The following is a 22,860-nucleotide window of genomic DNA, read 5'->3' on the forward strand; positions in this document are numbered from 1 at the left end:
AGGGATTGCAATTTTGCCAGCTGGGTCCTTGCTTGGAGCATCTGCACTGTCTCTTATTGCATTCTACAATGTGGTCAATGCTTTATGCCGAAGCATAATTACATAAAAGCAACTGTATGCAGCCAGAAGACCATGGCCAATGACCCAGCTTCTTAATAATTTGGATAGATCCAGAAACAGACCCAGGGACAGACATGCTTCATGATTCTTGGGCCCATGTCTCTCAGTCAAGCTTCATTGAAAGCTTAACAACAGAAAGCTTTTATTTGCAGAGAATAGGGCTTTCCTGGAATAAGATGCATCAGTGTAACTTGGGCGTTGCCATAGAGGCTCATGTAAATGATACTCCTTAGAGTAACGCAGGGCACAATCTGTACAACTGTGTGAGTGCCCCAGTTTATGAGACTGGATAAATATAGAGACATAAGCTCTAACCAGCAGCCAACGCAGAAGCTTTGTCATTTATTTATAAGAGTTTTAGTAATCAAAAAAAAAAAAAAGACACATAATGGTTCACATATTGTAGAAATTCTGTTTAAAGGTGCAGCAGGGACAGAGACTAGATGTTTGCTATAGTTTGAGTATTAAAAGTCCCCAAAGGCCAAGGTGTTAAAGGCTTGGCCCCCAACCCAGGGCACTATTGGGAGGTAATAGAACTTTTAAGAGTTCGGGCCTAGTGGGAGGAATTTAGGTCACTGGGGACATGCTCTTAAAGGGATATTGGGACTCAGCCCCTCCCTCTTCTTTTCTCTTGCTACCTGGTTGCCATGAGTGAGAAGCTTCCTTTACATGCACTCCCACCACGAGGTACAGCTTTGCCACAGGCCCCAAAACATGAGTACACCTGACTATGAACTGATACCTTCAAAACTTTAATCCAAAACAAGAGTTTCTTCTTTTAAAGTTGATTATCTCAAGTATTTTTTTACAGTAATGTAAAGCTGCCTAACACGATGTTCTGCAGAAAGAATCTGAAGTTGAGTCGATCACAGGATGACCACAAGAAAGTTAGTTTGAAATTTTAAAGCAGTTGACTATGGCTCCTTGCCCTTCAGCTATAGCATGTCTCTGCAGAGATCCCATTGACCTGCTCACTTGAGCAATGTGTTTTTCCCTGTGACACTGTGAAGTCAGCATCGAGGTAGATGACTGAATTATATTGCTATTTGGGATTGCTAGCCATAAGCAGCTAAGTCAGGGACGACGCTTACCAAAACTCCATGACTGTAGTTGTTTTTCCACTAAGAATTTTAATTCTATAAAAACTTACAATAATACAGATATTGACCCCACTGGACATTCCAGTCACTTCTGCCCAAGGCTCCTTCCTATCTTGCACATAACAGGAAAACTAATACTTCCCTATGTCCACATATAAAACGTCCATTTCTTGAATCTGTGATGAGTCAAGGGCTTCCATGAGAGTTCATTTTCATACACACACATAAAATCCAAAGGCACACATTTTTTTCTTTCATTTATTGGAAGAAATTAAGAAATCACATGGTAGTTCAGCAGAAAAATATTTAAGGTGGTGGTGACTAAGTCAATACTCTAGCTTTCCCGCTCGTGGGTGACTGATCCCCCAGGAACGTGTACACTCAGAGTCAAATCCACCTTGAGATCCCAACGTGCACACTTTTCTGAGACTGAGTTTGGGGACAGGGTAGAGATAAAAATCAAGAAGACAAGGCCCTTGACTTTAGGAAGCTCTCCATCTAGGGAAGGAGTCAAGACTTCCTCACCTAAAGTTGTCAATCACATGGTGATTGACAAAATGGTGCAAGTTGGAAGTCCCCTGAGGGTTGTGACTAGGTGTGATCCCTGTGGATACGATGGAGTCCCCTGGGGCCTCCTAGAGAGGCAGGCCCTGAGCCAGTCTTGTTGAAGATTAGAATGTAGAAAGTTAGGACTGACTCATAGAGGAAAGGTGCTCACCTGGCACCTGCCTCTGACTGTTGTTGAACACATTTGGACCGGTGCATTTTAGGGTCTCTTTGTTACAGCAGCTGATCCTAAAGCTTAACTGACAGCTCTCTGGAGTGGTTGTTGGCCTTCCCTCCTCCTACCACATGAAGAAAGATCTGACTCAAACAGAAGAAGGAAGGAAGGCAGCCAACTAGTGAGGAGGCAGACACTATTCTATGCACTTTACATGCCTCAACTCCTACCTCCCACTGATTTTTCCAGGCAGAAGCTATACTCATTTCTAGTGATAAAGAGCAGAAGTGCAAAGACTTTCCAAGGTCACACACAACTGGCAAGCAGCAAAGACCAAGAATCCAGATAAGTCTCGTGTTTCCTGTTGCTTATGCGCCATCAAATGTGGACAGGGAGAGCCTCAAAGGGGTGGATCAAATGCCCCATGGGTTTTTTGATTCATTCCCGGAGGAGAAAAGAATTCCCTATGCTCTATTGAATCCAAGAAGGCACAGGTTATTTATTTACTTATTTATTTTGGTGGAGATGGGGGGAGACTCAGGAGCAGCAATCTTTTAGGATTAGAAAGAGACTTGGAAAATTTCTAGCTTGACCACCTTTTTTTTTTTTTTTTTTAACAGACAAGAGAACCTTGGCCTAGAGAGGTGAAATCATTTGCAAAGCTGATTGATGCCTACCTAGTTCATGCCTCTATTCATCACAACATAAAGTGAACCTTATATCCATGACCTTCACAGACAAAAGGCAAATTAGGGTGTCCACTTTCTTGAAGACCTTCTGTGTATCTCTCTGGATTAAAAAAAAAAAAAAGGTGACATTGGAAGTTGATCTGTGTTGAACAGGGAGGTCAAGGACAAAAGGGTGCCTCATTAACTGTGAGCTAGAGCTAACCCTTGACCTAGTTCTGAAGTTGATCAGTCTTGTCTTTGGCCCTAGAGTCCTCTTTCTGGGTTCTTGGCTCTTCTCCAGGTCACTACCTCTCTGCCCCATATACTCCCCCCTCTCCACTCTGCTTTTAGGAAACAGGCTTCAGCCTGCTAGAAATTTAAGTCATTTCATGGGGTATGCATGTTAATTCGGGTTTCAATGAAGAATTTGTCCTCATCAAAGAAACTTTAGGCCCAGCCAGGAAATAGACAGGAATCGGGGCAGGGTATCGAGGGAGGACTTGTCATTGGGAAATGTGATATTCTTAATAGGGAGGCAATCACTCTAAGCTGACTTGCACCCTGAGAATTGTATCCAGGCTGTTCTGCGTGTCAGGGCTCAGTGCTGCTGTTCAAAAAAGATGTTTTGGTGATGAAATAAGAGCTCGCATATCTGTTTCAGGAGCTGACTGCATTCCGGCAAGGCTCCTGACTTGAGCAGGCTGAGTCAGGGATGAGCCTAATTGTTAGATAAAGCCAGAGAGTTGCAGGTTTCTCAAGACTTTGTATGCTGATACTGTGTGGGAGTATTTCTCTTTCCTTAAATGGATCATTAGAAAGGATTGGATGCAAATCAAGAATTCAATCTCTAACCAAACAAATTTCCACCCACACAGATAACTCGACCCATTTTAGTACAGCCAACTTGTAACAAAAAAAAGATTTTCTCCCTCTCTGAGGATGACTTTTTTTTCTATGGAAAGAGATGAGATTCTAGAGGGGTCCTTTAAAGGTCCCGTCTGGACTCCTGTAATCTAACATGTCACAGTTAAAAGGCAAAACCTCTGAACCATGTGCTCTCATTTGCTGTTCATGTTGCGCCTGGGATCAAGACCTGCTGACAGCTGCACACTCCTCCAGGAGACATGGAGCAGGTTATGACTGAGGGCCCTTAGCCCAGGGTCTATAAGACCCCTGCTCTGATCAGGAGGTCAAGGGCAGAGGGTACCTCAGTAACTGAACCCGAGTTGACCCTTGACCCAGTTCTATAGTGGGCCATTCTTGCTTTTGTCCCCAGGTTCCCATTTCTATGTCCTTTGCTCTTCTCCAAGTCACTACCGCCCTGCCCCATGCTCTCTTCTCTCTTCTCGCTCTGCTTTCAAGAAACGGTTAAGACAGGTTTCAGCCTGGTAGGAATTTAAGTCATTTCGTGGGTTACGCATGTTAATCAGACAGACAAGTGTGACATCAGATTCTGCCCCAAGAAGCTTGGACAAGATCTTGAACAAGACACTTAAACCTCCTGAGCCTTGGAATCTTCTGGATCTAAAAAACAGGGCTGCTAAGGCCCCCCTCCCAGCTCTGCTGCGAAGATCACTTAGGATGCCTGTGTCAAGCACCCGCACATGGCTATCACTCTGTTGTCAGCTGGTAGTTATATAAAGAGCTTTTTCTAGGCCTGCTTTTCTCTTTTCATTTTTTCTCTTCACAGAAATTATCTCCTGATCATGCAGAAGACCATAATTGTAGACATTTTGGAAAACATAGAAAAACATAAGAAAGAAAATTAAAATTGCTTATGTTCCCAACACTCAGAAAGAACCACTGTGAATATATTGGTATGCTTTCTCTAATGTCATACCACATATATACACGAATAGCCACCCCGACATACCTGTAGCTTTGTAGCTGACAATGTATATTGCTTTTTCTTTTTTTAGCTAACATTATATTTTGAGCATTTTCTCATATTATTATAAAGTATTTAAGACACCATTTTCAGTAGCTATAAAATAATATTTTTTTCTATTGTAAGGTCATTGGACATAAATCTTTCTAATTTTAATTTCATATTATCTGCTTATTTCCAGTTTTGCAGTTGGATTGACTGATCAAAATATGTGAACTTCTTTTAGCATAGTGAATTTTCTCAAATGAGGAAAGATATGCAGAAATGAAAATATTACAAATGTATATATAATAAAAAGTAAACACAAACTAGCCAATTCCACATTTATTTTTTATTAAGTATTCATACAAATATTCATTCATCTTTTTCTTTTATAGAGGGATAATATACATACATGACATGACGATTCTGGCAAAAAAAGAGATAATAAGAATATTCTGCAGTTCTAAAAATGGTATGGAATAAGTTTCAACAACATTCTACATGATTGTAAATCTCTGACTTACTGCTATTATTTTTCATGATGGATACATGGTTTGTTTTATAATTTTTAAAATAGATACAGGTGTCTTAATAAATTGACTTACTAATAATTAAGGCACTTTTCATACGCAGTATCAGTGTGGACAAAAATGTTTTAATATTGATTATTTCTTAAGAAATTCTAAACTTTCAGAATCTTTTCTACAACAAAAATAACTGTACGTGCTTTACTATTTTCTAATAAAATATGATCTTCAAAAAATTAATAATGATTGATCTTTTTGGTTCCTAGTAATGCTATGAATTATTTTCTCACATAATACAAGTTATATTTTTAAGCAACATACAGGATTGCACTAAGACCGAGTAGTTCTTAAACAATGTTATCAAATAACCATATAAATCCTGAGTGCAGCAGAATCAAATGATCTTCATCATGTATGTTCACCTCATTGAATTGGATGCTACTTCTTTTGGATATTTTTTCATTTTAATGTGAAATAGAATGTTTAGCATTTCATTTGTAAGTTTATTAAGTGCCTTTTAAAAGACAAATGTGGTTTCAGTTTCTTCCAAAGTTCACAATTCTTGGATGACATTTTCCTGGAAATCATATAGTTCTGGCTTGTCTTGAGTAAACAAATAACTCTTTCAAAGATGAAATCGCTCAATTCGACTGAAATAAATAAACATTTACATCTTTAGCTGTACTGTAAGTATATCCTGAAACCAAAGTAAAATGGTTTTTCTATCTCCACGGTCCACTTGTTATTTTAAAATCTGAAATATGTCCATAATTTATCATTTGTTTTGATGATAGTCTGACCACCAACTTTTTTTTTTTTAATCATGGCTTGAAGCCAGTTTAAACTACTGCATGTTCCTCAAGTTTGCTTTGAAGGATTTTACATGAGATAATAAGTTTATTCAGCAGCCAAGTGAGATATATTACTTTTCTTCCTGTAAACTATTGGTGAGTGCAAGCAGTCAATCCATCAAAATCCAAGATCTGCTATCCTCACCAAGTGAGCTGCAAGTTCACAGACACTTCTTTTTCTCTGCAAAGGTAAACATACATTCAATCCTAAATTCCTGCTGAACAATGTTTTTGTCATCATTTCATGAGCCTGAGAAACCTCAGGGGAAAAGAACAATCTATTTTAATGATGGGCTTTCTGTCTGTGAGTAATCCGAATCACTGGAGTTAACCAGCTCTATTCAACTATCATGTCAGAATCTCTCAGGCAGGTGGCCTGCATAGGCCAGTTCATTTTCTTTATTTGCCTGGTCTCAGCAGGGGACATTTCCTCCTCCTCCTCCTCCTCCTCCTCCTCCTCCGCCTCCTTCTCCTCCTCCTCCGCCTCCTCCTCCTCCTCCTTCTCCTCCTCCTCCTTCTTCTTTTTCCCTATCAGGAAGATCTGGATAAAGATGAGCTTTCTTTCTGCTAAAGATTTTCCTACATAGTTTATCTGGGTATTTCATAGCTCGTCCAACTGTTCTATTTATGTAAATGTTCAACTGTTTTGTAGAATTCTTAAGCTCTTTCATGTTCTTATTAGTCAAATTAGAGATCTTTTTTTCTAGGAACATCAATGGAATGATCTTCAATGTCATTGCAAAAGTTCCCTTTTGTAACACTATGTTTTCAGATACCATAATCTTTTAAATACCAGTGCCTCATACTTCAAAGCACATCCGCTTAGCTCTGGCTGCAGCCTCGAGTGTCCCTCAGCTCCCAGGGGTGTCTTCTCAGGAACCAGAATCCCACTGGGAGAACTTCCTATGGGTAGGCCGCCTGAGGGATCTGCCCACTGGTGGACCTAGCCCTTTCAGGTCTCAAAGGACCATGGAGAAGAGGAAAAACTAAAGTACACGAACTATTAAAAGCAATATTGTCAATCTGATGTTCAGAAAAGTTGCACCAATTTAGCTCCCATCCATATAAAGATTTGGGAATATCTTGGCCCATTTTGTGTTACTGTAACAAAATCCCTGACACTGGGTACATTTTATAAAGAAAAAAGTTTCATTTAGCTCACAATTTTGGAGACTGAAAGTCCAGGATCAAGCAGAACCCATTTGTTTGGCTGCTGGTGAGGGTTTTCTGGCTAAATCACAGCATGGTAGAAGGTATCACATGGTGGCAGACTGTGCAAGAGCAGGGAGTGGTGCCTGTGGAAGAGGTTACATGGTGAGAGAAGCAGCAACAGATCAGTGAAGGACCAGGCTTGCTTTTTTATAACAACCCACTCTGGTGGAAGCGAATCCTCTCTTCCTGACATACTAGGCCTTACTTCTTAGAGGCCATACCATCTTTCAGTGCCATTATATTGGAGACTAGCCTATGAACCTTTGGAAGACAGACCATATTCAAACCACAGCAGGAACTTTTGCAACTTCCATGTGGTTGCTATTCTTAATTTGTTTCTATAGCAGTTAACAATCAAACTCATAAAAAGACAACTGGGAGAGTCTATGAAAGATGTCAGAGGACCAGAAAGGGAACATTGGGAAGTTGATCTTAGTTCTCAGACTGTGGAAAGTAAGATCAGGAAGTTGGACATGTGATAAGAACTTATAAAATGCCCAAGAAATAGAAGAAAGAGGGACGAGATGGGGAGATAACTTTGGTGTGTACTTTCACTCCCGAATTAACACAGAATGTTTCTGAGGACATGTCTGAGCACAGTGCTGGGCAGACAGTAGAGTTCAGCAGGCAGTCGGGTCGGTGTGACCCTGGAGAGGAATCTGGAAAGTGACTTTTTAAAGTGGCCACCTGCAAAAGGAACAGAGAGTGGAATTCCTGGGCCTCATCATCTCCAGGGACAATTAGGAGCAAATGTTGAGTGGAGGAGACCAAGAAGCCTCCAGATAACCAGCTCTCAACAACCCCAGGCTCATTCTTAACACCCTATAGAAAATAGTGTGTTCAGAGAGGCTTTGTGGACTCCATAGCCAAATCCACTTTCCATCAGTCCATCAACCAGCTTTCACAGAGAGCCCTGCAGGGTTGCAAATGAGGTGAAAGCTAGAGCACCTGCTTATGAGGACTGTGGCTTTGGCAGAGGCCAGTGTGTGTGTGGGGGGGGGCAGCACCCATGAAAGCACCACAAACCACATGAGACCGCAGAGAGCTGAGCATCTGGTCGTGCATTGGGTGCAAGATGGTGGGATGAGAGTCTTGAGGAGAGGAGAGGAGCAGAATAAGGGCTGCAATGAGGTGAGGCTTGAGCTCTGGTGATTCCAGGGGTGGCCTTTGAATCTAGTCCTTGCTAAAGAGCTGATCCTTCTGAGAGGAGGGAAAGCATCAGACCTCACTTTCCGTGTCTCCTGCTTCTTGCAGCAACCACCTGCTCAACCTCATGTCAATCTAAATAACAATCAGAGAGAGATTCTCAAAAGGCTAATATACTTATTTGGGAACAGCAGAGCAAGGATAATGGGAATACATGTGTCATAGCCCATAATGAGTGTATCCAAGGAGGTGGAGACAAGGGGAAAAATTAAAAGGCAAAATGATGAGAACTATATGATATTTTGAAACAATGATCTTGGACCACAAGGGATTAATAGCAAGGGTGACACCAGTCCAAGTTTGGGTGGGCAGTTATGAGCAGATGTCTTAAATAAGTATTTTTGTGTGTGTGTGTGTGTGTGTAAGGGTATGGTGGCCTTTTATGCAAGTTTATAGTCCCGTAGAATCTTTTGTGATGGCAGGCAACTGTACATGAGAACCATTCCTTCAGGACTTCCTGGCCTTATTTATTAGGAATGACACAAGTGACTCCATCTTGATTTTGGCAACTCTCACAACTACGGCACACGAGCTAGTTATCAGTGAAGGCAACAGTGAAGAAAGGCACAGAGACACACGGTGAGGGTTAAAACACAGCTCCAGCCCCTCCTACCAGGCCAACTTTTGTGACTGACGACAGGCTGCAGACATGACACTTTTGGCTGACCTTCCTCTGGGGCACAGGGGAGACTCCCCAAATGCGTCTTCTGAGAGTCCCTAGGATCAGACAGAAACCCCAGCTCTGTTGCAAGGTCTGTAAACATCCTCATAGCCGGACATGTGAAGTGCTGGCATAGTTAGTCTTTTAATCACTGCCCCACCCCTCTGAGGAAAAAAGCTGATTTCAGCCACTTGTGGAGAGAGAAATAGCAGTGACCTTTCTGCAGAACTGATGATAACTCGCTCCTTATAAGGAGTGGGCAAACAAAGAGCCCCACGCTCATGGCTCAGGAATGTGTGCGCTGTGTGTGTTCTTCCAAACTTACCTGCTAATTGGGCTCTACACCTGAGCGCAGTTTTTCTTGTGGTCTCCGGGACAGCAGGATGGGGGTGAGTCCCTCCCATTGAGCCAGGGGAAAGTATCCATTGCCAAAGGTGATTACCATCCTGCAGTTTCTGAATCAGAACTGCTATTGGATTGAATGGGATTAAAGAACAGCTTAAAGAAAGTTCTCCACCCCCCCCCCTATTATTTAAGAAAAAAATTCCCTATCAATGGTGATGCCTGTTTCTCAAGGGGGTTATTTAACTCACAGTAAGAGAAGAGTCCAAATTTACAGAATAGTAAAATAGAAGCTGGCAGGTAATAAAATCATCCGTCAGTCATTTCAGCTATTGTTTACTCTAGGTCAAACATCACTTATGGTCTGTTAATTCCTATGTTAACCCAGTAATTATGACCATTTTACAGGACAGGATGTTGAAGCTCAAAGAAAGCTTATGTTGTTGGTTCGAGTTCATTCAGCTGGTAAGTGAAACACAGAGATTTGAACCCAAATCTTTCAGACTCCAAAGCCAGCGGAGTTCTTTGAGTTGGAGCCACAAACACCCTAAGGTTCACGGATGACCAGGGTCCTTCCTGGGCGGTGCAGTGTAGAGAGGGAGTTTGGCTGCCGGAACTTGTCTAATTCTTCATGAGATTTCCCAGACCTTCAAGAATTAAATAAATGTCATATTCCCTTCTAAACAGTTTTGTTTTTCTTCTTCTTCTAATCTTGTATTGCTCATAAATAAATAAATAAATAAATAAAACCAGAAAGCCAAACTCCAGAGTCCTGTCTTTACTCAACACTGGAGAAACACAGCCAATAAGACGGTGCATGGTCCTTTTGTGAAATGCGCCATGCCTGAGCTTCCCTCCCAAGTTGGCCTGCCAGCTTGTCCTTTGGCTGCCCTCACAAGCCACCCAGGCTGCACCCCTCTGGGCTCCCACAGCTAGTCAGCTGGGCCAACCCCCATATTCAGTGTGTGGTTGCCCAGAATTCTGCCCACCTTGACCAATCTTTTTATTTCTTGTGTACTCCTTATATACGTAACACAAGGTCCTAATATTATGGGGGCCAAGAGAGAGATGTGCCCTGTCTTCTCAGAGATGACATTCAGGAAGGTGAAGTAGACACTCACTGGTTTCTCAATCATCACTTCATTACAATTGCATAAGCCCTTCAGAAACTGTTAAGTTGCTGAGCGGGTGTACTGGGGCAGGGATGAGGGGCCTGACCAGGATTAAGGAATGAGGCAACACCTCCCCCAGAAAGGAGACAGGATGGCTGAAGTGCCCCAGAAGAGAGGTCGGTGGAGCAGAGTGAAGCCAGAGAGCTCAGCAAGGCCCCATCTTGAGGCCCTGCTGTAGTTCTTGGCTTTATCTTGGGAAGGAAGAGACTACATTGAAGGGTTTAGGTGGTGGCTGATAAATGTGAACTATCAACTGCCTTTTTGGCCTTTGGTCTCTCTGAAATAGCCAAGTTTGCAGTAACATAAAAGTTGACTCTTCAAGGGGCTGTAGTAAATGTTTGCTTTTGACTATGAGGATTTAAGCCCAGGCCGTCCTCTCCGAGTCACTCTTGCCAGCAGTCTGAATCTGGAATTTCTTGTGGGTAGCAACCCCACAGTGAGTAGGCCCTCCAGACCCAGGGAGGTGGATCTGGGGGGCTGTTAAGGTCAAATGGGGGAGAGATGCAAGGCCAAGAATAATGCCAAGATTCCAAGGACCGATCCCTTTGGTCAGGTTGTCCCATTGGTTGCTCTTGTGGGACCTGGAAAAGCACTAAGAGACTACAGATGTCAATCTCAGAGTTTGTCCTGACAGGTCACCACTAAAGATAGAATTCTTTGGTCCTTTAGTCCTTTTCTTTGTGTCCAAAAGGGCTTGCATGGAGGGAGCTAACAAAGTGTCTTCTGACCCTACCACTGTGGGACCTCATCACTTCAAAGTGAGGGCCCAGGAGGAATGTTTTATGGTGGGCAACTTTGAGAGAAAGAAGTGGGTCTGTAGAGGGGCTGGAAAGAAAGAAGACAGAGTCCGGGAGATCCACAGGGCATTTTGATTGGTTGAATGGTGGGAAGACAGCAAGGCAGAAAAACACTTGTGACTGCAGTATGATTCCACCAGAGATGGTCATGCTATGGAGAGCATTTCCTGTCCCAAGGAGAGAAAGATCCAACACACACACACACACATACACACACACACACACACACACACACACACTGCATATTCTCCCCCTGCCCCTCACTCCCACCCAGGCTGGGTGTGGAACCCAGAGCCTTGTGCACCCTAGGCAAGCACTCTACCACTGAGCTACACCCCTAGCCCCATAGAAGGGGATTCTAACATTTTTTTTAAAAAAGTATAATTCTTATATCTGGAGACCACATTTTTTTTAACTTGTGGGAATGTACCTCCAGAATCTCCATAAACTGTGATTAAATTTCTGTGACTCAATTCCATGTAAAAATATATGTCAACTGGCATCATTAGCAACCTTGCTGTCAGTCCTGTTCTGTCAAATCCCTTTTCCTAGTATTTCATACGTTACCACACATCTGCAGAATTTTCCACTGAGTCTGTTCCCACTGAGAGTGTTCCAAGGAATGGCCCCTTCCACGTAGTTTATCAGCAGTGCGTAATGCTGCTACCATGTGTTGAAAGAAAAGGAGAAAATAAAGAGATACTGTTAGTTAAAAAAAGTGGAATTTCTAAACCACATGATCCAATGTGGCCAGTTCTGTTTCTCAGCTGTCATGAATTAAGAACGAATTAGCAAAAGGCTAAACTCCTGTGCAAGGCATTGCCCTGGGCTGTGGCCAAACCTGGGAATAACAAACGCCTCCAGAGATCCTCTGACTCTGTGGCCCACAAGTCATGGATTTGTGAAGTGCCTGATGGAGCTCTTTTCCCAGTGGGGTGGGAGGAAATGTTTCCTTGTGCTCCCACTTGGTGTAGCAGCTTGTACCCTGGCTGGGAAGCCAGGAAAGTGTCCAGAACCAGCCCTGCTCATTATTAGCTGTGTGTTTTGGCAAAGTCTCCTAGCCTGTTGGAATCCCTATTTCTTTATCTCTATAAATGGCAGCAACAATTCAACACCCTGTGACTGGGGACAGATTGTATGCTGGATCACATGTGAGTTAAGATATAGCCATCACCTCCATGAGAGGGGAGCAGAGGGTGCATGACATTTGAGTAAGCGCCCATTCACCTAATGAGCTCCCAAGACTGATGACTTGAATATAGAAATGTGTCAAGCTTAGATGATATAGAAAGACATCTCTACATAATACTTAATGTATTTTAATTGCTTATACTTAAAATCACATATGATATTAAATATAAATATTATTAATATCTTAATAGTTTCAATTATATGTTTAAAAATTACATCATGTTTCTAAAGCAGAAATATTGCCTTTACCGGCTCACAATATGATTTTATTTTTTTCTGCTGTGCTGAGCATCAGACTCGGGCTTCAGGCGTGATTGGCAAGTGCTCTACCACTGAGACACACCCCAGCCCTCACAACAGAGCTTTTAATCGGACTCATCAATGCACCTTTGACATCAGTATCTGGATCTTCACTAGCTGGTTCTCCAAGCCCACTTTCTCAAGCACAGCATCTTCATATTCATCTAAGCTGCTTGAGATTCAGCACTTTTTGAACCTAAGTATGATGTTGTCATTGGAAATGTTACCCCAAGCCACAATAATACTTTCCGTATTTGTGATCTGACAGGATATCCATCTGTCTCTAACATACAGTGTGTAGTAATACTGATTTTAAAGAGATTTTTAAGACCACTCTGAGGGATAATGGGGTGGGGGTGTTGGCATGATTATATATGATACTTGCAAGAAAGGTTAGAGGGCATTAAAAGCTCTTGATGAAAACTGTTAAGACATGAGAGTTTACAGACTAATTATATGATGAGTCATCAAGCTGTTAATTTTCTTCACCTCCTTATTTAGAAAATAAGGCCAGTCAACATTTCCAATACTTGGTTACTGGGAGGAGGAAATGTGGTTTTAAATTCTAGCAGCAGTGTAGCACCTGGCTCAGGTGTGATTCAGGGTGATTGTTCTTGCAGCTCTACTCCCACACTAGACTCTCTGGGACATGTTAAAGGAAAAGTAGTAGAACATTAACAAAATTTCCTTGCTTTTTTATTCATCTGAGACAGATTAGGGTTTTTCCCATAGGTGCCTTGACAAGAACCAAGGGGAAAACTAAGAACTTACTATCTAAAGGCTGTAGTTGCAGAGGCCCACCTGGACCTCAGCATCGTTGTGTCTTTCTTTACTCTTCAGACTTGTAGGCATTTTCCTCTCCTAATCTCATATCTGTTCCCTGTGCATGCAGTCACCATGGGATGGGGGATGGATACTGGCACAATAATAGCCACTGGGATTTGGAGGAGGGGAAATTATGTTCAAATCAACCTTTACCCCTGATTGGTTAAGACTTCACCTCCAAGCCTTGGTTTCTTCATCTATAAAATGTACATAAATCTGTTGGAGAAACCTTGAAGATTCTCTTGAAAGACAAAATGGTATCATGTATTCAAAGTATTCAATAAAAATCTATTTGGCCAGTCAATAACTGTAACTCCCTTCTGTCCTTCTGTTCAGTTGTATCCATCCTAGAGTAGTCAATGAATGGAGAGTGGAGGCAATAGTCATAGCAAGTGCTCTGAACCACTCCATGCCCCTTTTTTCCTAATGAGGGTTAAAGTTTTGTTTGATTTTCACTAAAAGAAATAATGCTTGTGAGGGGTGACCTCCAGGTCTAAAGTTTGCTGCTCTGATTAGCAGTTGGTCTGGGGTCATCATGCATGGTCTAGGGTCATCCCTTACCTAGTAGAGAAGATAAAGCAGCACTTGGAGAAGATCCCAGCAGCACAGGGAGAACTTCCCCAGGCAGAGGAAGGATGAGAACCTTCAGGGCCACCTTGGCTTCCTGAACCAGCTTCACAGATGTCACAGGAGCAAGAAAAGTCCTAACTCTTTCTATGCCAGAAAGAAAAGCAGCCTCCTATGATCTGCCCTCAGTTGAGCTTGTCAGAGTGAGAAAAAATTATTTTACCTTTTCTAAGAGGGGCCTAGCTTGGTCAAAAAAAAAAAGATGGATAAAGGTCATGATAATTAAACTCTGAATTGGAATTCCACAGGAGTTGGGGATGGAGACAAGGAGAGAAAGATCGTGGAGGAGTGATGGGAAAAAAAAAAGAAAGATGGTGAGCATCCCAGTTAATTCACTGAGTTAATAGGAATTAACTGAATGGTAACTGAAGGCTGGCTGGGTGTGGCTGCAGGAGGTGGGGCACTGGGGACATGGCTTTGGGGTATATATATTTGGTATGTGGCGAATGGAGTCTCTATGCTTCCTGATCATGATGTGAGCTGCCTGCCACACTCTCCCACCGTGGTTTTCTGCTTCACCTCAAGCCCCAAGGAATGGAGCTGGCCATCTATGGATTGAGACCTCTGAAACTGTGAGCCCCTAAATAAACCTTTCCTCCTCTAAAAAAAAAAAAAAAAGGATGGCGAGCTACTTGGTTGAGAAGTCAACAAGCTGCGAAGAGAATGAAGAAGTCTATTGAGAATATACAGTCACCAGCTCTTCCCTGATGTGACGCCCTCTGCAGTGTTCCTAATCCCTTCAGCAAAGTCTGTTTCACAGGCATTCACATAGGCAGGGTAGGAGCATCAGTTTTCATAGAAATCAAGGGGAAAAGACAAATTCCACATGTGGATCACCATGATGTCAGATGAAGACAAGATCTACAGAACAGGGAGCTGAGTCAGGAATTGTATGCGGAAGCAGGAACTCAGAGCCAAGGCTGACCACAGATAGGCCTCCTGAGGATTGATAGGTATCTTAGAGGTGATCTGTATGTCCCACAGGCTTTTGAATTGGTATTTGAGCTTATCCTGATGTGAATTAAAGGATGAGATAGAATTTTTTGAGATCCCTGCATGTGGCATGTCCTGAACAAGTCAGGCCTGTTGTCCCAGTGCGTTTGGGCATATACCTTGCTGTAGGACCTTGCTGCAGGAGTGTCTGCCACCAAGCAGTGAGGCTCTCAAGAGTAAGATGGAAGTACTGCCACCTTCCTCTTAGCCTGTCTCCCAGCTCAGCATTTCAGAACCAGAGGCACAATTCTTTTACAATCACTTTTTCCTGTGTTCAGGGTCTCTCCAATCTTCTGATGGCTTTGTATTCCCATCAGAGATTCAGGCTGCTAACCCCACATGGCAGGTCTCACTGCTGTCTACAGGGGTGTCCAGACACTTGCTTTTCACCTTCTAGGTAGACAGAAAGAGTCCCAGAGTTGTTTGACAATGGGTCCCCCAGGGCCTCTGCTGTCTACTCTGGTAATCCACTCACCTCCATCTGTTCAGTTCATGCTCCCCAGTCCCTATCCCCAGGCTGAAAGGAGCCTCTCCCTATTAACCACAGTATCGTCCATCAATCTGACCTTGACTGCCATGTTCCCAGGACCAGCTGGCCCAAAGAAGCCTGTGGAGGGCGTTCCCCACCCTTCCCTTCCAAGGACCATATAATCTGACCTTTCCATCCCACCCAGACGTCTGATTCTGACCAGGGTCTCTCCTTCCTCCAGACATTCCAGTGTGTTGGCAGAAGTCACCGTGTTTTATGGGAACCCCTCTGTCTTTGACTTTCCTGAAACTTCTGACCTCCCTTTATCAGTTGCTTCCTTGGGGAATATCTAGTAGAGAAGAGCCAGGACCCCCCAGGCTCAGGAGCTTTGGCTGCCTTGACTTGCACTGCAGGCTGTCCTGGCTGACAATGAGCCCCTTATCAGGATTTCTGTCCTCTAAGTGTACTGACCTCCCTCCCTCTGTTCTTGTAGGGGGATGCGCCTCAACTGAGGACTCTTCTCAGCAGGGCCTTTCAACCACAGTATTGGTTTAAGGTGCTGCTGGACCTCCAAGAACATGAAGACCAACAAATGGAGAAAACCACAGGTTTCAGTTTCCTCCACAATTTAGTCCCTTCATGCCCGGTGGTGGCTAGGCTTATGTAAAATGTCCTGAGGGCCTGGCCACGGCATCTGACTCATCCTTTTGTCTCTTAAGAAACTCCCTTTGCCCGCTGCCTCTTTAGGCTAAAGAATTCACCTCCGCTTCTCCAGATGTCCTGTCTTCAATAACAACTAAAATGTCGTGAGCATGTTGTAGGTGCCAGGCACTGTGCTAAACATTTGACTTTCATTTAATTCTTATAGCAACCCTGTAAACTGAGAGCTACTATTAATTCCCTCATTTCACAAAAGACGGAACTCAGAAGTTAGGTAACTTTCCTGTTCAAGTAGAAAGAATCATGTTAAAACACAGCTTAGTCGAGAGCCTGGGCTCCTTAGCTCTGCGCTGTGCTGCTTCTTGCTGGGCTTTATCTGTGTATCAGCTATTTCCTTCACCAAAGACATCTCCCTATTTCCTGCCTACCCAGGGAGTAGATGATGGGTATATGTGACCATCTGTTCTTAACTTGACACTTGTAACAGGTATCAACTACTGTTTGGGGGACAAGTGGATAGGTAGATGGGTGGGTGGACAAAGGGCAGTTAGACGGATATGGGTGGATGGATGGATGGATGGATGGATGGATGGATGGATCAGTGTATCTAGATGGGCTGCCAGGTGATCATGGGTCTTTCATGCAGAAAACCTTTTGGAACACAAGGAGTTCAGGTAAACCCAGAGCTACACATTCTCTAGCTGCTCTGTTGCCTCTCTCCTCCAGATCCTATGGTCTGTTCTGTTTGCAGGAGGAAGGTTTTCTCTGGGTGCCTAACCCCACAGAACAACTATAGAGCAGCTGTGTTCCCTCTAGGAGTTATTTCCGCCTGGGTTTATTTTTTCAGATGCTTCGCACCAACTTTGGAATTCAAAAAGGGCTTGTCAGGAAAGATTGGTTTTCAATTGCCCTGATCCTGGTGGGCCAAACCTGACTCAACAGCATCGGCTTGTGGGATGTATTGTTTATGTCTGGAGGTCAGTGATAACCCTGTCATACAAAAATAAGGAAATCCACATCTCCCAATGCACTGACTGCACAACTGAGGCTAAGATAGCCTGATCTGTTAACCTTGAACAAATTCATGGAGAAGGTTGGAGACAAACTTACCTGTTGGCTTTCTTTCTCCTTCATTTCCAGGTCCCTGACCATTATAATTACAACCCACACAACCAGACTTCTCTTCTCATTCCCTGGTTCCAGATGATAAACTCATTCTTGCTAAAGTACTGGTGACTTACTGCTTTCCTTTCCCATTAGAAAGAGTTCTTCAATAAAAGCCATGTTAAACTCAGAGGCAAAATCATTCAAATTGCTCCAAGCAAGTGATACTCATTGAACCAGGCAAACTATCCTTATTTTGAAATTAGTTTTTTTTGGATTCTTTTATTAATATTAATACTGAATCAAATGGATCAGAGAATAACTCAAGGCCAAATTCATTTCCCATTGACTCTAACATCTCTACGGAGGCTCTTTCTGTCCTCAGACTGAGAGTTTGGAGTGCAAATATGCTAACTGCTCTCACCAACTCCAGCACCTTCAGCCCATGTCTCACTGCAGGGTGTTTAACTGATCAGAAATGGCCTGGCCTTCCACTTTTGTGGGTATATCTACCCCTTCAGAATGACCAAAGGCCTTTGCAGTGAAGACTGGGCTGAAATGTGCTTCTGGCATACCCCCATGGTCACCCACAAGCATTTGTAGTTCAGGAAGGTGGAATTACCTTCTCTGGAGAATTTTCAAGATATTGACTAATGTGTATAGTTTAACAAGGGCATAAAAGAGAGGAAAGGAAAAATTGTATTTGTCTTTCTTTGGTCTCACTTGAAGCCTTTCGCTAATCCCTACATGACCAGCTCTAATCTTTTTGTTTGGTTGTGAGCTTGGGTTACAGGTAAACTCTGTGAACTTTCTACATGAATAGTAATATATACATGAAAAACAAAACCCGGCAAGTTCTTTTCCTTGTTCTCCAAAATGCTTTCAGTCCTTGAACTGATATAATGAAGTAGGAAATTGTTGTCACAGTCAGTCTGTTTAATGTAAAAACAAATTAAGCCTTTATGCTCCATGGATTGTGAACAAACCTGCCCATCACAGGTGTGTCCCAGATCCTGGCATCCACTCACGTTGGGGCCCAGGCTCCTTTCTTTTTCAGGTGGGAAAATGTTTACACGGGAAGGAGGTGTATTCCTGGCAGGGAGAAACTGGTCAGGGTGCGGGGGAACTTTTGTGAAGACTGAAGAAAGGCACATGGCTTGGCAAGCAGAGTGAAAGTGGATTTCAGCTTGCACTTGGCCCCTCCTTGGTGATTGTGTGAGAGGCAACCTGGGCCTTGGGACCACACCTCTTTACTGTGAAGATCTCTTCCTGCTCTGGAGTGGGGAAAGGGTATTTTAGTTCTTGGAATGCCGCTGTAGATTTGTTCACCGTAGATCTGAGAATGGCAATCATGTCAGCGATGGAACAATGAGTTGACCAGAGTTAGTAGCCTGGCCAATGTCGGCATTGCCCCCTGCTAGTTCAGAGGCATTTGCCATCAGTGCCCATTCAGCTAAAAGGCACTGAATCTCCACTCCTGCAAATTGCAAAATTTATCAGAAATCTTCCAATCAAAGCAACTCTTAGATGTGCAAAGGGTAATTGATAGAAATGAAACTAGCAGCATCCTTGAGAGGCTATCTGGACTACCTCCTCTGCTTTGGGCTAAACCATCACTGACATATTCTAGAAATAGTTCTGACAGTTGATGGAAAGGCTGCTGGTTTGAGTTTTCCTCTGGGAAAAAAATGCTGAATGAATGCTGAAAGTTTCTTGAATGCTTGTATTTTTACATTTTAATTATACTGTGCAATGAAAGGAAAATCCTCTGTAGAGTCAAACATCAACATCCCATCCCTATTACTATCTTGCCCCTTCACTTCCCCTCTTCCTCTTTGGTTGATTCCCTGGGAAACCATTCTGTGCAGGAGGAAAATGAGCAGGAAGGTGGTGAGGCAAACACTCAGGAACAAAGCCTGAGATAGTAAAAGAAGCAGGCCTGGGCAGAAGGGGCACAGTAGTACAATTGTCCCAGGGACCACCACAGCCTCAGTTTAGCAACCCCAGCAGACAGCACTTCTCTTCTCAGCATGAAGCTATTGTCTCAAAAAAGGGCTGTGATTGGTGCAGAGTGGGTCCTGCATCACTCCTTGGTCCAGTCATTGGGCTAGGTGATGAATGATTATAACTGGCCAGGTCCAGGTTGCATGACCCCCAATAAAATAAAATAAAAAAGCTTTCTGAACCAATAAAAAACTCTAAAAGTTGCTGAAAAGATTGTACATGTGTATATGTGAGGGTATATTGCTGAAAATACATTTGAGAGCCTAACAGAGGGCCTAATAGCAGATGCTCAACAAGTGGTCAGTATTATTTCCTCCACTGCATCCTAAGAATGAATACAAACTATCTTTTTTTTTTTTTTTTAAGTTCTGGGGCAAACAGGTGCTGATAAAATCAATATTGGATCAAAACCTCAGCCTCAAACTTGAACTGAGCCTGAACCTTTCTGAAGAACAAAAGGGTGCTCGGCAATCATTCTCCTCTCGCATTTCTAATCTTCACGCATCCTTGCACTTCCCGAACCAGCTGGGCCCAAATCACCAGGACCATCATAAGGACGCTTATCTCCCTGACAGATATCCCATGATCTGAAAGTATTTCCCAATAAACTCAATTTCCAGTGTATTTCTGACCTCTTCACAGAGCCAGAGGATTTGGCTGAAGTGGGGAAGATTCCCAGGTCACGCTGAATATCAGCTTCTGCAATGACTTTTTCCTAAGAATGGATTATGTATGATCTTCCCTCCTGGGAACCGAAAGCCTCTCTAGAGCCTTCTGAAAAATTAAGAACAGATAGTTCTTAACCTTTTGTGATAAGCCTGCCTCCCCTTGCCCACCACTCCCATAGTCCACTGCTCCGGGGACAGTTGGATGTCCCAAGTCTTCTCAAACCAGGGGCACTGCCCTCTGTATCCTTAACATGTTCAGTATTTCCCATGCAAGAACCTACTCTTCCCAGTTCCCATCTCCATAACTCACCCCTTTAAATCCTCTCCATTTTCCAAGGCACACCTCAAAGTCTGCCCTTTTCTTTGGGCAGGGGGTACCAGGGATTGAACTCAGGGACACCCAACCACTGAGCCACATCCTCAGCCCTATTTTGTATTGTATTTAGAGGCAGAGTTTCGCTGAGTTGCTTAGTGCCTCACTGTTGCTGAAGCTGGCTTTGTACTCCTGATCCTCTTGCCTCAGCCTTCCAAGCCGCTGGGATTACAGGGGTGTGCCATTGTGCCCTGCTCCCCTACTCCTTAAGCCAGTTATGCCCTTGACTATCTCTAATCTTATGGAACATACACTGTGCTTGAGGCTGTGTTAGCTCGAGTGGTAAGATAGTGGTAAGATTCACAATTCATTTTAAGAACTTACTCTGTAGTTGCTCCAGGTACGAAAGGTAGAAAATGCATGGGATGAAACTAATCCAGCCAACATGAAGATCTTAGTAGCTCACGTAGTACATATTGCCACCAATTAATTTCCAACACTTTTAAATTTGTTTGCTTGTTTTAGGTCATTCCTGAGATCATTCTGTCACTAATCTGCTCCAAGTTTCAGTGTCCTCAACTACAAAATGAAAGCTTCAGGTTACGTGGTCACTAAAGATCTTTTCCCACTAAGCAATGAAGTCTCTCTTCTATTCTGTAGTTCAGCGGTCACTTTGCCCCTGTTGTGATCATCCAGTGATACAGAGTGTCCCTCAGAGCTAAAGAGAATTTGGAGCAGAGGTTTTGGAATAATAGCTTATCTATGTTTGTTGGATGTGGTCAGTGTGGTTGTCAAGTTAGTAAAAAGCCAAGCCATCCCTCTTCACTAGACTTCAGTCTCCTAATCTATAAAATGGGGCAGTTGAAACGGAGCCCATGGCGGCCCCTTCCAGTGCTGATATGCAGTGATTCATAATCATTCTCCCTCTTGCTCCCACAGGATCACACTGTGTTCTACAAGGACATGGTTGCCAAACCACCTGGCAGAGGGGAACAAAAACAGCCACTCCCAGCCTCACCACACAGAGACAAGCGGAGCTTTGAAAGCAGCTGCAATGGAGTTCAGAATGCTTAAGTTTTAGTTGCTGGTTTCAAGCTCATCGTAAATTCATCACAGGAACAGTTAAACAAATTTGATCTCTGGAGAGGAAGGGGCAGCAGCCAACGATGCTTAATCAAAGCACTCAGCCTCATGGGCCCACTTCCCCTCTCCCTGGTTTGCTGCCTCCTGGGTCTTGGCCACAGCCTTATTATTTGAATGAATCACTGTCTGTAGTACTATGTTGAGTATTCTCTGGATTCAGCATACCTGTTGGCCAGGTACCCATCACTCAAAAAACTTATGGAAGATGAACAAATTAGTCATACGGCTTAGATTTTTTGCTCCTCATAAGAACAAGCTTTAAAATGACTGCCTCTTAGCCTACTCTTTTCATCATGATTTCTTTATTAGTTCATTCCTGCTGACATAACTAAATGATTAGACTGGGAGTTTACACATAATAGAAATTTACTTCTTGCAGTTCTGGAGGCTGGAGTGTTCAAGATCCAGGTGCCAACAGATTTGGTGTCTGGTAAAGGCTTGTTCTCTCCTTCCAAGATGGCAGCTTATAGCCTCATCCTCACAGGACAGAAGGTCGAATCTCTCTATCTCTCAGGATCTTTTACAAGGGCATGAATCTCCTCCACAAGAGCATCACCTCCCAAGACAGCCACTTCCTAATGCCATCACCTTGGGAATTAAGTTGCAACATATGAATTTTCAAGAGACACATATATAGCTTGTTCTATCTTCCTGTGGAAGGTGCTGGCCAGTGTGTCTCAGCTAGAAGACTGCACCATGCACTTTTGCTCCCACTAACTGAGCAATGTGTTTACTAAGAGCCAACTTCATTTGTCCTCAAGGCGGTCTATGGCAGCAGCCCTTGGAATCCTAACAATATAATTCATTTGATTATTCTATAAATCAATTAAATGCAAGTATAAAAAAGGGAGTTGTCGATTATACTGAAAAACAAATTAAGTGGCAAGCAAAGCTAAGTTCCTAAAAATATTTACAATCAAGTTGTACTGTATTAGCTAAACTTTCTCCTTTCCCTTTGAAAAAGTTAAAACTAAAAATTATAGATAAGAACATTATAGTAATATGTCAAAAAATAACAACCCAAATGCCAGTCACAAAGCTTATCCTCAGAGAATAAAGCTTTAACCCAACATCAGAACATGAGCTAACATTACAGGCTTTTAGCTAAAATACTACGTAGAATATATGGCTTGAGTCACTTTTTAAACTTTTCAAGTAATAGGCCTACTACATACTTTAACAGAACGTAGATGAATGGCATTCTATAGTCTGGGACCCAAATATTTTCTAGTTTTTTTCAGTTTACATTTGTGTTTTAGAATTGCATCTGTAATTATTATCAGTAGTATTTTATTATAAACTCTAAACATATATGA

General features: G+C 42.9%; 2 long non-coding RNA genes across 3 annotated transcripts in view; one reads left to right on the forward strand and one right to left on the reverse strand.

Annotated features, from left to right (window-relative positions):
- LOC124105032 (uncharacterized) overlaps nt 1–5,225 on the forward strand; it is a 65,071-nt gene extending 59,846 nt beyond the window's left edge. Inside the window, exon 5 of the long non-coding RNA XR_009228553.1 lies at nt 2,562–5,225. This is a non-coding gene — a long non-coding RNA (uncharacterized LOC124105032). The remainder of the gene's footprint in view (nt 1–2,561) is intronic.
- LOC124105010 (uncharacterized) lies at nt 4,809–9,230 on the reverse strand. Of its 2 annotated transcripts, none has more exons than XR_006855589.2 (3): nt 8,889–9,230; nt 7,020–7,152; nt 4,809–5,656 (listed from the first exon to the last, which is right to left on the reverse strand). It is a non-coding gene; the product is annotated as an uncharacterized LOC124105010 (long non-coding RNA). The 2 variants fall into 2 exon arrangements; XR_009228552.1 differs by having other exon boundaries at nt 8,943–9,229.
- Nucleotides 9,231–22,860: the final 13,630 nt, after the last annotated feature.

This window comes from Marmota monax, unplaced genomic scaffold (assembly GCF_021218885.2).
Source record: "Marmota monax isolate L192 unplaced genomic scaffold, Marmota_monax_Labrador192_F-V1.1 WCK01_AAM20220418_F8-fsc00070, whole genome shotgun sequence".
NCBI classification, from domain to species: Eukaryota; Metazoa; Chordata; class Mammalia; order Rodentia; family Sciuridae; genus Marmota; species Marmota monax.